Source organism: Alexandromys fortis, unplaced genomic scaffold, assembly GCF_014885135.2.
Source record: "Alexandromys fortis isolate MF-2015 unplaced genomic scaffold, M_Fortis_MF-2015_v1.1 scaffold_8_1_9099942, whole genome shotgun sequence".
Taxonomy (NCBI): domain Eukaryota; kingdom Metazoa; phylum Chordata; class Mammalia; order Rodentia; family Cricetidae; genus Alexandromys; species Alexandromys fortis.
Window position 1 is genome coordinate 2,797,319 of NW_026067898.1, and position 16,952 is coordinate 2,814,270.

Below are 16,952 nucleotides of genomic sequence, written 5' to 3' on the forward strand. Positions count from 1 at the left end.
AGGGTGCAGCCTAATGTGGGTGGTGCCATCCCTGGGCTGGTGGTCCTAAGCTCTATAACAAAGCAGACTGAGCAAGCCATGAAGTACAAGCCGATAGGCAGGACTCCTCCATTGCCTCTGCATCAACTCCTGCCTTCCCTGTTTGAGTTCCTGTCCTGAATTCTTCAATGATGAACAGTGACATGGAAGAGTAAACCCCCAAAAAAACCTTTCTTCCCCAACTTGTTTGGTCATGATATTTCATCACAGCAATAGAGACCCTAACTAGGAGAGGTTTCAACCAACTATGGAAAGAAAATATGTTTTACAATTGTATCTGTATACTGAGCAGGTGTACCTTTTATTTTTCTTGTTTTTTTTAAATTATAGTGCAACAACTATCAGCAAAGCATTTGCATATATTAGGTATCATAAATAGCCTAGAGACGATGTAAACGTCACAAGATGATGTTCATAGTGGTTTGCTAACATGATATCATTTCACACAAGAGACTTGGGCACCCACAATGTTTATTGTCCATGGAAATCTATGAATCAAATTTCCAGAGATAAACAAGAAGTGATTGGAACATGACAAGAAATATGAACATGCTTATCAGTAAAAATAGTCCCATCACAGTTCTGAGGCATTAAGTACAGTTAATAACAAAGCTACGTAAACTTAGGGCACGTGCTACATACAGCATTGTTTTCATTGAGTTCATCTTTCTTGGAATTTTTTCCACACTGTTTCTACTAAAACAGTTGTACCAATGCAAAATACTATCTTTTACATAGCACAACACAATGATTATGAGAGGGCAAAGGTCAGTGGTATGCTTCTATTTATCAACAATTAATAAAAGATAGGTCCAAGTGATTATTTTCTACATAAGGAAGTGAATTAAGTACTAGCCATTTTTAGATGGCTAGTAAAAGCACTATTGTGTCAAATGAATCAGATAATTCAAATTAAGGGAGCAAACAAGTGGCATGTTACATTATTTGTCTCAATTGTTGAATTTTTATTCTTTCTGATAGCACTACCTATTATCATGTGATGTAATAGTCAATGAATAACAACTTTTAGAAGGAGAAAAGTTCATTTATAGAAGCAGCTATTAAATTCTATTTTATAGAAATTTCACATGGGATTCATCTCTGTATTCTGTGAATATGTTTGGTTAATGAATAAAGAAGTTGCTTGGGCCTATCACATTGTAGAATAAAGTAAAACAGGAATTTAAAGCAGAGAGGAGAAAGTGGGAAGAGTTAGTGAAAAGCCATATGACTGCCATAGGAGACAGACTCCCCTGCTGGAGCCAGTAGGAACTCTTGACAGTAGGCTATGACCTTGTGGTGATGTAGAGATTAATGGAGATGGGTTAGTTTAGGATATAAGAGCTATCTAGAAATATGCTTAAGCTATTGGCCAAACAGTATTGCAAATAATAGAGTTTCTGTGTGACTATTTCAGGTATAGGCAGCCAGGAAAGAATGAACAGCCTTTGCTAACAGAAATTTATTTTAGTTCCCTTATCAAGAAATGCCCAAGGAAAATGTAAGAAATACCATATTGTTATTTAAAATGTCTTAAGATCAGAGAGTAAGTAAGTGGAAACAATCTATGTCCACACAAGAAGTAGGACCAGTTATCAATACTGAGTATAGTAGCTATAAAATCTTCAAACTCCCACTCCCCAATAAACAAACAAAATTCATTGCATACATTTTAAATATTCATTTGTTTTAATGTTAAAGCAGCCAACATTTTAAACGTTTTACTTTGTGCAGCTGGATGAGTTACAACAACAGTCTATCAAGTAATTGCTGATCCAGCTGAAGCGGCGAAAGAAAAGTCACACCCTTTTGTCTTGCTCGTTGATAATTTGGGTTACTCCTTGAAAGACTATCATCAATCACGTCCAGAACAAGGCTCCAGTTATTCCACTGTTGTAATAAAAACAACATCCTTATAAAAACAGCCCTCTACCCATGCAGAAATTAAAGCACTGCCAAAAAAATTCCAAAGTCCCAACAATGTAAACAGCAAAGAGAATATACTGCTTTCTTGTCTCTATGACCTCTCTCATCTCTTTATCTCTGATTTTTACCTTGTTTCTGAAAAATAAAAGGCATCAAACTATTAAAATGAATAAAAACATAGAGTTGAATAAACACACGATCAGCATGTGTGAATTATCTTCCTATCAATGTGAAATGATTAGAGGGTACAACTGTGTTGTTGAAACAGAGAAGATGCAAAGAACTGCCAGGCCTCCAACATGAAGGAATCCACACACAAAGAACAGGAGGGACTTAAAACGTATTTTTATTTCTACCTAAAAAGAGAGTCTGTAAATAGATGGTTTACTGCAGAGAGGACACAGATCTAAGGAATCTGGCAACGAGAAAGGGGGAAAACAGGGAGGGGAAAAACATATACCGATTAGAAGAGAGAGCAGAAAGCTGAAGAGCCAGAACTCAACTTACAAATAGGGGTATTTGTAAATAATATGCAAATGATGTTAAGGCTTGAGAAGCGTTGTTAGGGAATGTATAACCACTAAGGATCATTGGGGGTTTTAATATAAAATATGCACTTGAATATGCCTAATTGGAAAATGAAATAGGATAGGATTGGGAAAATTATGTTGGACATATACATAAAGCCTTTATAATATGTCAGATATGGTTATATTCAGCTTACAGCATTCGTTTCATTTGATCTTCAAACAAACATTTTAGGCCAAACTATTGTCTCCATTAGCAGAAACTAAAACATCAAAATTACCAGTTGATAGAACACACCCCCCTAAACCCGAAGCAGGGCTCTTCTATCACTGAACAACAAAGTTCACACTCCACTGAACTACACTGGTTACAACATCGTATCACCAGACCCAACAAGGGAAAGGAATATCGCTGGGCAGTGGTGGCACACACTTTAATTGCAGCATTCAGGAGACAGAGGCAGGCAGAACTCTGAATTTCAGGCCAGTCTGGTCTACAAGGTCTAACTCCAGGACAGGCTCCAAAGCTACAGAGAAACCCTGTCTCAAAACAAAACAAAACAAAACAAAACAAAACAAAAACAAAACAAAAAAAAAAAAAACAGAGAGAGAGATAACTATCAAGAGAAAGAGAACAACCACCATTTTGTCCATGGTTCTGTAAGGTGTCTCAGCTCATCAGCTCAAACACAGTAAGAAAAAAAGATGTTAGCCTAGAATTATCCTAAATACTGTTTAGTTCATTGGTGGGGAATCTGAATGTCATGTGTAAGGCCCTGGTTGGATGCCCACTATGCAAAAGGAAAAATAAATGAAAGAATATATAAATAAAACGGTGCATTTCATGATATTCTGAAGAGAAAGGGGGTAATGAATGTCTTTTTTTTTGATAATTCTCGTTTGTTCATATAATTCCTGCCGTCATTATATTGGATATTGTGCAAGGTAAATAATGCATGTTAGTAGTCCCTGTATCCATTCCTCAGCAATCTCTCTGTTAACCGGAAGTTGTAAAGCTTGAATTTTCCTATACTGTATGCTTTCTTTTCTGCTACAAAGGTGGGACAGGTTTGATATAAGAATTTGTCTGACCGGATTTACAGAAGATATTTTGAACTTATCCCCTCTTGCAGAACAATTTTCTGAATTGTATCAAATGATAACTCCTTAAGAATAGTCTGTGTATCAATGGCAAACTTCACCAATCATATTAAACTTTTTCTAGAAATAGCGATCAATTTTCTTTCAATTTCCCACATGGGATAGTTCTGCAAATGTAACCAAACTCTGTGCCTCCTGTTTTCTCTCAGCTGTGGTGAATGTAAATAATCTGTGGTGTTGTAGCGGTGATCACCATCACTCCACAGCTGAGAATGGAAGACCCTTTGATATGCTTTATTCTTGTCCAAGCTAAACGCAGGAAAATATTGACAATGGAAATAATAGTAACAGACAGCAGAATTATGATCTTACTTCTCTTCTCTTCAAAGCGTTATGAAATGCACTCAGTTTTATTTAAGATTTGTTATTTATTTTGAGTTTTGCTATAGTGGGCATCCAGTCAGTCCCTTGCACATAATATACAAGCACTCTACCAGTAAATGGTATCCCTAGCTCTTGGCTTCTTGAGATAGTGCATTATAATATGTGTAAGGCTGGACACAAACATAATTTTCCTACCTTCACCCTGGAGTACTGGGATTCATGAATGTGCCACTACGCACAATTGTATTACATATTTTTATATCTTAACCATATCATTGGGTACAGTGGGCATTTTATAATGTTCACATATGTATTTATATTGTCATGTTCTCTGTTCTGATACTCGCATTTCACCATTCCCCCCCCCATGAATTTTATTTATAGAACGTTGAGGAATTTTTTTTCCTATTTTATTATTTTTTTTGTTGAAAAAAATTTCTGCCTCCTCCCTGCCTCCCATTTCCCTCCTTCTCCTCCCACTCCTCTTCCCCTCCCCCCACTCCTCTCCCCCTCCCCAAGCTATCTACCTACACCTTTGATTCAAAATTTTTACAATAATAATAGATCAATGGGAGAATGAATATATGAGAAATATAGAATAAGAAGAATACACCAGTTACATAAATGTGATTATGTCTCTGACAAATTATGATTAATAGACAGTATTTTCTTATGTTGAATTCTAATTGCTCCTTACTAGATACATGCTTTAACTTATTTTATGTGGGCATGGGTAATAATTTAGTCTTCATCTTATTCTGTTAATATTCACTCTTCTGGTGATGTATTTCTGTTGCAGCAGGATTGTGAAACATGGTCTTTTTGTTTAATAATAGAATAGGCTGGCTTTGGTAGTAGGCGAGTTCTTGTGTTGCCATTTGCTAAGTCTCTACAACCTCATAGAAACAAGAAATAGTCCCAACTTTTAGTCTCACTTCTGTGAGTTGAATTGGCTTCCTTTCTTGATGTGGGATTCCGCTCTGTAGGCTATGAATATATTTCATTACCATTGGATATTAAAGAAGCAGTTTCACCCAATTGCTTAGAGTAAAGCCAAGTGGAAAATCCAAACAGATATAAAGAGAAAGTAGGTGGACTCAGGGAGACACCGGTAGGCCACAGACTCATGGCTATACACAGATTAAAAGAAATGGGTTAATTTAAGTTGTAAGAGTTAGCTAGAAACATGTCTAAGCTTTTGGCCAAACAGTGTTGTAATTAATAAATAGTTTCTGTGTTATTATTCAAGGCTGGGTGGCCCGGAAACACACGAGCAGTCTCTGCCTACATTTTCTTCTGAAATAAAACAGAATGGTCTTCTAAGTATTACATTTTGTATTTGACTTTACACTCTGTATGTTTTGTCACTGAGGGAAAAATAGTATAACCCTGGCATGACAAATGGTGATTCCTCTCATTAGTTCACAAGTTTGGAAGATTGACCTAGCCTTCTTAATATTGAGAAGCATTTGTTGGTCACTTATCATATATCAAGCATGTTCTTTTTAGCTCACATTTAAGACAACTAATAAGTTGTAGGAACCATTATCAATCCAGTTTTACAGCTAAGGAAATGAGACTCGGGGAGATACAAATCACTTCCTGTGACGTCTTGTCCAAGATGACAGTGGGAATGAATGTGACTGGAATCAGGATGGTTGGTCCCTGGGAGCCTGATTCCCCTCTGGCTCTGTCAGTATCTTTTCTGCTCATCTTTAGGTCACAGTTTGTTCAGGGACCTCACCACCGCTTTAGAAAGCAATTATCAATTCTACTTCCTGAATGTACCAGCTGAAAAGTCCAAGGACAGTTTTCCTATCACTCCTCTACAAAACAACCAAGCTTATTTATTTACCACACAACGCACTTCCGTTAGTAACGATGTTTCAATGGCATGTGTACCCATATATCAAATGCCACACAATGTTCATTTCTAACACCGGATTCCTGGTTTCCCAAATATCAATTTAGCTATTGAACTTTCAAAATTAGACATGCCAAAGCTGAACTCATCACAGCCTTGCAACCCTCTCATGGATTTCTGTCATTTTGCCAAGAACCATGTGACTTCTTCAGGGAAAAAAAAAAAGCCTGAGAATAGCACTAACAAACTCTCCTTGTGGAAGGCCCTGGAGAACCTGACCCATTTTGGCAAAGCCTATGGACTGTTTGCTGCATAATTCTGCACACAACTCCAGGAGCATATGTGCTACCTGCGCTCCTTGCTTTCAGCATGCTAGCCATAATGCTGGCAACCGCTAGTCTCACTTTCTCACAGTTATGTACAAGGTAGCTGTTACAAAATGAAAACTTCACCCAAATGACTCTCCTCCGGGTAAGCCAGAGGGGATGTTGTTAAAAATCTACACTCGTCCTGATTCAGCCCCTAAAACCTTTGATGCTTCAGGTGTGACCGTGAATTCATGCTTCTTTCCAATGCACCTTGTGACTAGCCTGAAAGAGTCACAGCAGCTATGATAATATTACAAATCTGCAGAACTGTTCTTGAGAGAATGATTTTAACCACAATATCCGGGAGAAATCCAAATAAATAGATGGCATCAGGAGGTAATGGGAACAGTCTAGGGACAGGGAATGGAGTAGAATCACAGAAGTGCACAAAGCCCTCATCTTTATAGCTGCGCCAATACTGCAGGAAGTCGAGAGGAAGAGGCCATGAAAACAAGGGATCAGCAGTGTCTGTTGTTAAGAGTGAACTTTTAAGTAATGTTTCTTACAGGATGATAGGAGAAACCTGGTATATCACCCGGAGGACACAGACGAGCACAGAATGTAGACGGAATTAATCCTCTTCAGCTGATGAGTTGTTGTGAGAAACCAGACCCTGCCAGATGTAAATATGAACCGCTAGAGACAAAACTATCTCTCGGTTTGTATGACGCTGTAACCACAAATGCTGCCACCTGGGCACACTGTTCCACCTGTTAGAAAACTTCTTTTGTTGCTTATACCATTGCTTATGTTTCTAACATTGGAGCTACGAAACAAGTAGGTAACGGTTACTGGTAGGGAGCTGAGGGATGGAAGGAGAATGAGGTAAAGGGGGACACTGGCAATGATCTTAACCGTTGTTAGAAACTTAAACAAAGAAATTAGAAACAGTTCGTATAAAGCACTGAAACTGTGTAAGTAAAAACAGCCCAGGCTATTGTGGCCACTTGTTTGAAACAGATGAACAGAGTTTCTTCACCGAGCCAACTTCACACATCCGTCCCAGGCCACCGGGCTCCCAGGAACACTTGATATTCTGCAATGAATTAATGGCACCCAGTCAACAAACCAAGGAATCATTTTGCACTCTGCTCTCTGCTTCATGGGTTTATACATCGTTTCTGCAACTTTTGTGGCCAAGCTCGATTCATAGTAACTTCTCAATATCTCTTTGCCTACTGCCATTCCATGAATTATGATTTTTTGTTTCAATTTCCCATTACTCTCAAACAACTAACTATAATCTTGTTTTCATTCTCCATCCTAATGCACATTAAACTTCCAATATCATTGACCTCAAATTCAATGTTAGCTATTTAATGCACTCTCCCTCATGACTAAGACATAAATGTTGGTTCCTAATACAAATTGAGTACGTCTACATCTCATCATTCTTGCTTATTCAATAATCCTTTTCTGATAGGATTATTCCTTGACCTTGCATCTGGTACATGAATCCCACTGTATGCCTAGGTGTTATCTGGAACCCACACATCAATCTCCCAGTTCACACTACTGCGTATGTCTGGATCCCTGACTGCACTGTTCTTCACCCAATAAATTCATTTTCTTTAACTTTCCATGACTGTATGTGGGCATTCCATGCCAATGTTCTGGCCTGTCTGTTCATGATACATATTTTCCTGAGATTTCTAAACCTGTATTATGAGAAAGTATTTGTTGTGGTTACCAGATAAGAGAGTTCCTTCAGATCATGAACACTGTTTTATCTTCATTTAAGTGAGGCCAAAAATGTTATAATAGGTGCACAATAATATTTATTGAGTAAATAAGAAAACACTGAAAGATAGATGGATAAGAATTGTCATATATCATCGTTAATTTTCTATCATAAATAATTAAAAATGCATTCAGTTTACCATTGCTTAAAGGAACATACTTATTGTTACCCAGATGAATTTTTTTTAGATGTTACTATTCAGTCCTTAAATTCTTTGAGGTAAAATATAATTTGGAATTTCAATTTAAAAATCTGTACATATATTTAAATTATGATTTAATAAGATAATCTACAAACCTAATTATAATGCACAATGATCTCTCAACATACATGCCTAGTGATGTCATAGCAGTTTCTAAAACCAAGATGTTAGAAGCTTCATTTTATTAACATATTACTTGATTTTAGGCATACTTCTTTAGAAATAAAATGTGAACACCCACCTTACTTTAAACATGCTATAAAGAAACTAATCTGAAGAATTTTTTTTAATGGGATTGGTCTTTATGCTGGCACCTCTTAAGTTATTCAGATAAAACACATCAAGTACCAAAGAAAAGTAACTAAGAGCCTCGTGTCAAACCCGTCGGCTATTGAAGAAACTGGACATAAAGAATCTAGGTCATTAAAATAGATTTATTATTCTACCATCAAATAACAGTTTCAAGTCTAATTTGAGAAATCATATTGTGTGTGTGTGTGTGTGTTATTTTAAGAGATCAACCACCTCTTACTAAAATGACAATATAGTAGGTATTGTTTGCTACCTAATGCATACTGAGTAAAATATTATCAACGCCTTTTAAGATGAGGCAAGATTTGTATTGATGGGACACAAAAGTAGAGTAAATGAATATTCAGTAGCCTTACAAAAATGATTGGTTTTCCAATTGCATTTAAAATGGCAATTGGAATCAATAGTCTGCCATTTTAGAGGACATGCTCTATTTCATAAATACAGAGCATAATAATTAAAAATGCTGTTGTCAATAGGCTAGAGGTTAATTGCAAATACAGCCAGAAGACCAGTGCTGTCTGGGTAGTGTTTAAATGAACAGCGTAAGAATAGGGGGGCATTTGTGCATCTGTGAGATGCTGCAGAATCAATCCTGCTTTGAACTGCAAGCTAGAGGAACCACACTCCGCCAAGGCTGAGGGAAAATTCTAAAATAATATTTAGAAGCTATCAGCACTCAATCATTTAAAAGCTCAAAATTTTCACCAAATTATTTCTTTTTTACTTCAGTTATATGAATTTTTAGTATCGCCCAGTATAGTCTATTGCTGGATGACTTGAGGCAGATTTCCTTGACATTCTTAAAAACGCATACTTTCATCTAAATATACATATAAATTGGCTAAACTGCATATCAACTAGAGTGAATTTAGGTATACATATTTTTAAAACTTGAAAAGAAAAAAACAAAAAAAATTGGATTTTCTTTAATTATGAGATTGAACTTACTGAATTTTATCTCTATAAAGAAGTTCTTAATTAATTATACTTACTGACATTTGAAAAGCAAAGTAAAAAATTTATTTTGCATAATGCAATAATACAGAGAGAAGTAAATAGTATATTCCATTTTTTGTTTTCCTACTCTGTATTCTATTAATTGTAACTAGTATTAAAATTTGATATATGTCCAGTATATTACTACTCAAGCATGTGAAGATTTGAGAATACATGCACATATTTAATTCCTTAGCTTTTTGAGAGTCTAGCTTCATGGTACTGGTGGGAGCCACACCTATTGCCACAGCATTCTGGAGTTTCTAGGTCCATGCCACCACCAAGAAGCCTGAGGCTGACTGTTCATAAAAAATCATTTAAGTGTTTGGTGCCAGAGCCTCTTTTTTTTTTGTTTTTTTTTTTTTTTTGTTTTTTTTTTTTNTTTTGAGACAGGGTTTCTCTGTGGTTTTGGAGCCTGTCCTGGAACTAGCTCTTGTAGACCAGGCTGGTCTCGAACTCACAGAGATCTGCCTGCCTCTGCCTCCCAAGTGCTGGGATTAAAGGCGTGCGCCACCACCACCTGGCCAGAGCCTCTTAATAGAGCTGCAGTGCAGGTTTTTGATGCTGTTGCTGAGTCAGGAAGCCTTTCTTAAAGGAACCGTCGCTCTGCTTGCTGCCAGGAAACAGAACCTACCAGAGTAATGGCAGTTACCAAGAAATTGTGCTTAACTCTGTTCTTGTCTATCTAGAGTTCTTATTATTTAAGCTTTCTCAGGCTTAATGTGAAAATTTTTGCTTAACCATGTAGTTTTGTATCTTTTCTCGGTAAGGCATTCTCATTTTGTTTCGTCTGCATCTTGCTGGTGACTGACTCTCTGCCTTTTCTCCTAGTCTGATTATCCTGCCTATACTTGCTGCCTGGATACTGACCAATCAGTATTTTATTAAACTAATAAAAGTAACAAATGTTTACAATGTACAAGAGCATCATCCCTCCGTGCTGAGTATGGCTAACTCAGTATATTGAGTGACATTCCTACTAATATGGTCACTGAAAAGAAAAAATTATGTGACATTGTTTCACACACAAACACACACACACACAAACACATAAATACACAAGGAGGGTCATGGGGGAGATGCTGCTGTTATGTTAGTGTAATAACCACTGGTAGGAACATATTACCAACCCAAACATAATGATGGATTTTGGAAATATTCATACACAAAAGAAACTACATATATAATTTTTAAATAAATTATTAGAATATGTTTATATAAATCTATAGTTAACCAGAATTGGAAGACATTTTATCTAAGATTAGATCTTGAAATATATATTTAAGATAACCTTTTCATTAAAGTTGCTTATATTCAGAGGAGGGGTATATCATACTTATGCACAGCTTCTTCTTTTTAACCAACTACAGTTTTGTTTGTACATGGGTTTTAATTCATCCACCTGTATCTCACACATACCTCAATCACGAGTTTTGAACACAGTCCAGACTCTCATCTTCAAAGAAAAGCGTTTTGTGGGGTCACGAGAAAAGTGCGTCATCATCATTCTGAGTGTGGCTAGCGGTAAGATGGCTGATAACACATAAATCAACCACAGAGACAGTCACGCAGGGTACACTAAGGCTTGTCAAGGCCAGAGTTCCCTTATCCAATGCGGTGTTATGTTGAACGGTCAGAACTGGGTCAAGGTTTCCTTCCCCAGCAGTCCAGGTCCCACTGGCCTTTGAGGTCAGAATGGCTGTTTCCTAGAAATATCTGGGAACTGTTTAAAGCAGCTCGTCTCAGGGGATCACAGCCCATCCAGTCACTAAAGAAGGGGACGCTTGATTGACAGTTTCCCATGCAGGGCAGCTGACCATAAGGGAGAGATTCTAACACCTGTCAAAAAGGGAACAAATGGCTATCTCTCAATAGCTTGGTATATTTGAGAGGGAACAATACAGTTAATTACAATAAAGACTTGTAACAGCATTAGCATTCTGAGTAACACCTAATAGTGCTTAACCCCAAATCAGCTAGGCAGAGAAAGGCTGAGTTCCTATGATCTGTATCAGTGTTAGCAAATAGGATATCCACTATATCCACCTAGAAAATTAAGATTACAAATGACATTTGAAAGAATATAAACATGGGAGCAAAAGCAATAAGAACTGGAGCTTGAGTTCTTAGAAATTAAAATCTCTGATGTGTCAGACACGACAGCCAAGAATACAGGCAGCTACAGAGAATGCAGAAAAATCAAAAAGCAGCAGATCAAGAGGAGGTCAAACTTGACCTCAATAGGAGCTGTTTAGAAATAATGAAACCTGGGGAACTAGCATGCAGGAGAAAATTGCTTCAACTTCCCCAGCAGGGCATTAAAACAGCCGGCTAGAGTGTGAGGGATCTCATGGTATCCCAGGGCCTGTCATTTGCTCTTCCCACAGGGAAACCTCCATAAAACATTTTCTTCTTATTACTAAAGGTAAAGAATCCTGGAATCTGTCCTCTGTGGTGGCTCGGCAGACTACATCGCAAACCCTGCTTGCTATGTGAGTTGGAAGCCTCAGTTTCATCTTCTAGAGAACTGGAATATTGTTTGTAAAGGGGAGACTGAATGAGAGAACAGCAAATGTGAACAGCACAGCGCCAGAGACGATGGAAGCACACAGCAGATGCTAACCCAGATTCCCTCCCAGTGCCTGGGAAAATCACACGAAGCATCAGCCACAGTGTCATGGAGCTCCTGGCAGAGAGTTCAGCAAGCCAAATAAGAAGCTGAACTTCACACCGACTAACTAGAACGATGTGATAAATTATCAGGAAAGAAATAGTTTCTTAAATTGAATAGACTCTCTCAATCTAATCAAAGGGAAAAAAAGAAAACAGTAACAGAAACCACTGCCTTTTCAACATTTATATACAATCTTGCTGCAGTTAAAGGAATCTCTGGAGATTTGGTTTCTTTGTTTCTCCTGAAAATGCTGAGGCAGAAACACAGGAGTTAAAGTTTGCCTCGTTCCAACCAGTAGCAGGACAAACCAGTTAGCATCCCTCACTCCTCCCCACTTTAATGAGAAGGGAGTAGAAGAGCAGAGATGCTGCCCTCTGGAGTCACATGACTCAAAGCAACAACTATTGTCAAAAGACCACCTGTGAGGCAGAGAAGATGGCCGAGTAAGTGCTTGCTGTGCAAACCTCAGGACTTTAGTTCCAAACTGCAGCATCTGCACAAAAAGCTAGGCGTGGTAGCATGTTTGTCATTGAAGCACTAGGGAGGCAGAGGCAAGAGGATTCCTGGGTTTCGCTGCCTAGTCAATCTACCCAATGAGTGAACTCCAGTGAGTGAACTCCAGTGAGACTCCGCCTCAAAATATAAAGTAGCCTTGGTCACCAGTAAGATGTCCCCGAGCTGGTAAGAGTGCACGCACTGAAAGTCTCGTGACCTGAATTTCATCATAAGGATCCACATAGTAGAAGGGGAGGCAGACTTGAATGTTGTCCTCTGATCTCAACACAAGAGCCATGGCATGTGAACAATGAGTGTGAGTGTACACGCTAATTAATTAATTATTACAATTTTAAGTGGACAAGCAGTTGAGAAAGTCACATGACATCAATCTTTGGCCTTCGAAGGTGCACATGTGACTACACATTTGTACACGCATGAGCATATCTGCATTCATGTACTGTATACTAAAAATAAATACAATAAAATTATTGAGCTCTTCTCTGAAGGAAATATAAAGTTTCTTGTGGATTTCCCAACAGAAACAAGGATTTTAGAGCATGTATCTTTTGAGTGGCATAGATGATGAGCAGAGAACAGCAGGAAGGCAAGAACTGGAAGATGGAAATGTAAGCTAAAGTAGGTCAAAGTTAGCCACAAATTCCTATAACCCCCTAAGACTGAAAGAAGAGACTCGATCTCTTCACTTTCTTAAGTAAGTAAAAGGAGAAATGGGTTGTGAAGTTTCTTTGACTAACAGAATATGGCAGAGGGATATTATATCAATTTTCTGCTGAATCCTAAAAACTCTGGCAAATTCTATTTCCAGCCTCTTAAAAAAAAAAAAAAAAAAAAAAAAAAAAAAAAAAAAAAAAAAAAAAAAAAAAAAACCTAGCCTGATGGTGCCAAACTGCCTTGTTCAAAGTTAAACCCTTGCTGCAGAGATAACATGAAGAGATCATGGCATAAATAATTCATGTAGGGAGATACAACTCCTGAGATCTGTTTTCTGGGTGTACCCATATGGCTTTAGGAACGCGAACAAGACCAGTGGAATTAATTCAGATCCTGTTCACCAGCACAGTCAATGATCACCAGAGAGCATCTCTGGCTGATGGCAAATACATCCACTGAAATTCACAGCTGGGTTCCGAATGGCGTTGTGACTTTCAAAGTTGTGGTATGTAATAAAATTATTGCTGTTTGGGCGCACTCATCCTTACAGAAATTCTTTAGACAGTAACCGGTACTCCAAACATATCCTTAAACCAGCAAAATGATGCAACTGTCATTGAGAGAATGATTTTTGATTTCATGGGGAAATTCTGGAAAATGGTGTTAGACACACCATATAATAATCCTATGTGAAGGATGAAAGAGTCTGTGGGTTGAGGGCTGATAGACGAATTTCCATTCTCCAGCTCATACTGACCCAGTGAATAGTGAGAGACAGAAAGACACATGACAGCATCTTCCAACCTCTTGTACAAATAGTTCTTCCTTTGTCTGATTCTAGGATATATGAAATTTTAATTACATCCAGGCCTGGTCATGTGCAGTGAGCTTGAGGTCAGCGTAGGCCACATAGTGCGACCTTTCTCAAAATGTACATCCCATAATCTTTTCACAATAACTTTTTACGATTTTTTTAAATTAAAAGATCATCACATTTTGAATTTTTATAGTTTGATTCTCATATTTTTTTTCTTTTTAAATTGGGTTTAGTAAATTATTAACCAAAATACAGCATTATCAAAACTGGAAGAGCTATAAGCTATGCAGTTCAACATTTTGGCCTCATTCTTACTGCTTTGAATTTGGGAAGAATTAAAAATCAGAGACTGTGTTTATAAGTAGTTCATTGTTGCTTTCTGTGCTGCTTCACGCTGTCCGAGAAGACTCTTTGAGGAGTGCAGATGACAGAGCGTTCCTAAAGTAAAATCTCTGCTCAGACACTCTCTGGTCCTGAGAAGTTTGGAAGCCTTGTCTTTACCTCTTTAGCACTACAAATCCTTCCATCCTCCTACAAAGAAGGAAAATGGCATTTTTCTTATGGGTTTTGAAAGGATATGAACACTATTGAATTGTTAAGTGTAAAGCACTTGCAATAGCCTCTGATATATATGTAGGTTCTCAATAATGGATAAAACATTATTATTTTATCTGTCATAACATAAAAAATACAGATGACACAAAGGTCTAAATTTGCCAAAAGACTATGAAGAGGTCTCAATGCGTTAAAATTCCTGGCTGAGTATTCATACCAGCATAAAGCTGTTTATGGAACCATAACTCCCTCATTGCAGAACATTCTCTGAACTTTATTATGCTACAATTGGAACAGAGCTGTCATAAGCAAGAAGTATTGAACTGAGCCTGAAATGCACAGATTCAGAAACATAGATGATAAAGAGCCTTCCACATCAGCTTTTATTGCTCATGCCGATGCCATCTGCAGACTCCATCTAGGGCCGAGCACCCAGATTTCAATAAGTAATCTCCCTCATTTATTGACAGCCCAAGATCTTTGTTGGAGACCCTCAGATTGAAAACCGGCACAGATGCAAGCACACAGGCAGTTTTACAGTTTAATGAGTTGAAAAAGAATCTCTTCAGAGCTCACATTCTCTAATACAATTCCAAATTGCAATTCAAGCTTGAACAGAAAAAAAAGGAAAGAAAAAGAAAACCTGGAGAAACTTAGAGAAGTAAAATGTATGAAAATAACACCCAACTTTCACTGTGGGATTCCTAGCTTTAATAATTAATTAATCCTGGCTTTCTCTGAATTCATGTTGGAATTTCTATCTACTCGTTTCTATATCTCAAACTTTCACAATTGTGCACATTAAAAAGGAGACAAAATAATAACATAAGTGAAAAATAGTAATATGAATTAGGTCATTTAAGTCCTAAATTACTAATTAATCATTTTTTTCAAAACACATGGGGCCACACCAAAAAGTCTGGCCAGTCTAGTCTATTTTGATCATAACTTTTTAACGTGTGTTTAAGAAAGTCTTTAAAATAGATTAAAATACTTCTAGTTACTTTGTCTCTCATTAGACCCACGATGAATGATCAAGTGATCAACATTCAATTTTACTTTTGCTGCTAAAAACAAGCATGTCTCCCAAATACTTCAGTTACCTTTGTTGGCTTTTCACATGGATTTGTTGAAGTTACATGCTTTCACAGAGGGCTCATTTTGTCACATTTTTGTAATACAAGTTTGAAAGTTTTTCTAGTATGATTAAAGAATTAAATATATTGTTAATTTTATATTTTAATGGAAGTTTTACTGAAATCAAGTTCTGTTATTTGGGAGCAAGTTTTAAATATTAAAATTTAAGACTAATTTATTTTAGGATCTTAAAGGAAAATATTGTAAAAAGGCCATTTGTTTGTTCCAGCCACCCAGAACTGAAATAATCGCACAGAAGCCATATTATTTAAAACACTGCTTGGCCCACTAGCTCTACTTTATTATTGGCTAACTCTTGCATCTCAATTTAAACCAAATTTATTAATCTATATATCGCCACGAGGCTGTGGCTTACCAGGAAAAGTTCTGGTGTCTATCTCCGTCTGGGCTAAATGACTTCTCTCTGACTCTGCCTTTCTTCCTCCCAGCATTCAGTTTAGTTTTCCCCATCTAGCTCTGTTCTCCAATAGCTCTGCTATAGACCCAAAGCTGTTCCTTTATTTATCAATGATATTCAAAGCATACAGAGAGGAATCCCACATCAGGAAAATGTATAATGTCTTCTTCGATGTGTATATCTATTACCAAGAGTAAAACTTGAGTTCAGTCTGCTGTGACTAACTATTCCTTGGGTGTAAGATCTGGTCTATAATTCTGGAACATGGTGAATGGCAGCAGAACCCAAACTCTGTAATGAGTTAACAGAGCTTTCTAAAAATGAGTCCAATTTCAGATGGAGGAAAAGGCAGGATGCTTTCCTCTAAGCAGGACACAGACATTGAAACTTTGAGCTCATGGCAGCTATGCTGGCATGCATGGGGCTTGTGCAAGACTGACCCCATCTACACTCAGTCACAAAGAAGGTAGAGGCACACAGAGCCCTATGCTTTACAATTTAAACTATTGCTGTCAGTTGTGTGGTCACTGCTGAACCCACCAGGATCCAATGGACAACTCCAAAGCTATAATTGTACACACAATTAAATTCGGTGACTCACAATAGATAGATAGATAGATAGATAGATAGATAGATAGATAGATAGATAGATACAAACAGAGAAAAAATGAAGAGGAGGAGTAGACAGGAGTGCAAGGGAGATGAAAAAAGGTAGGGG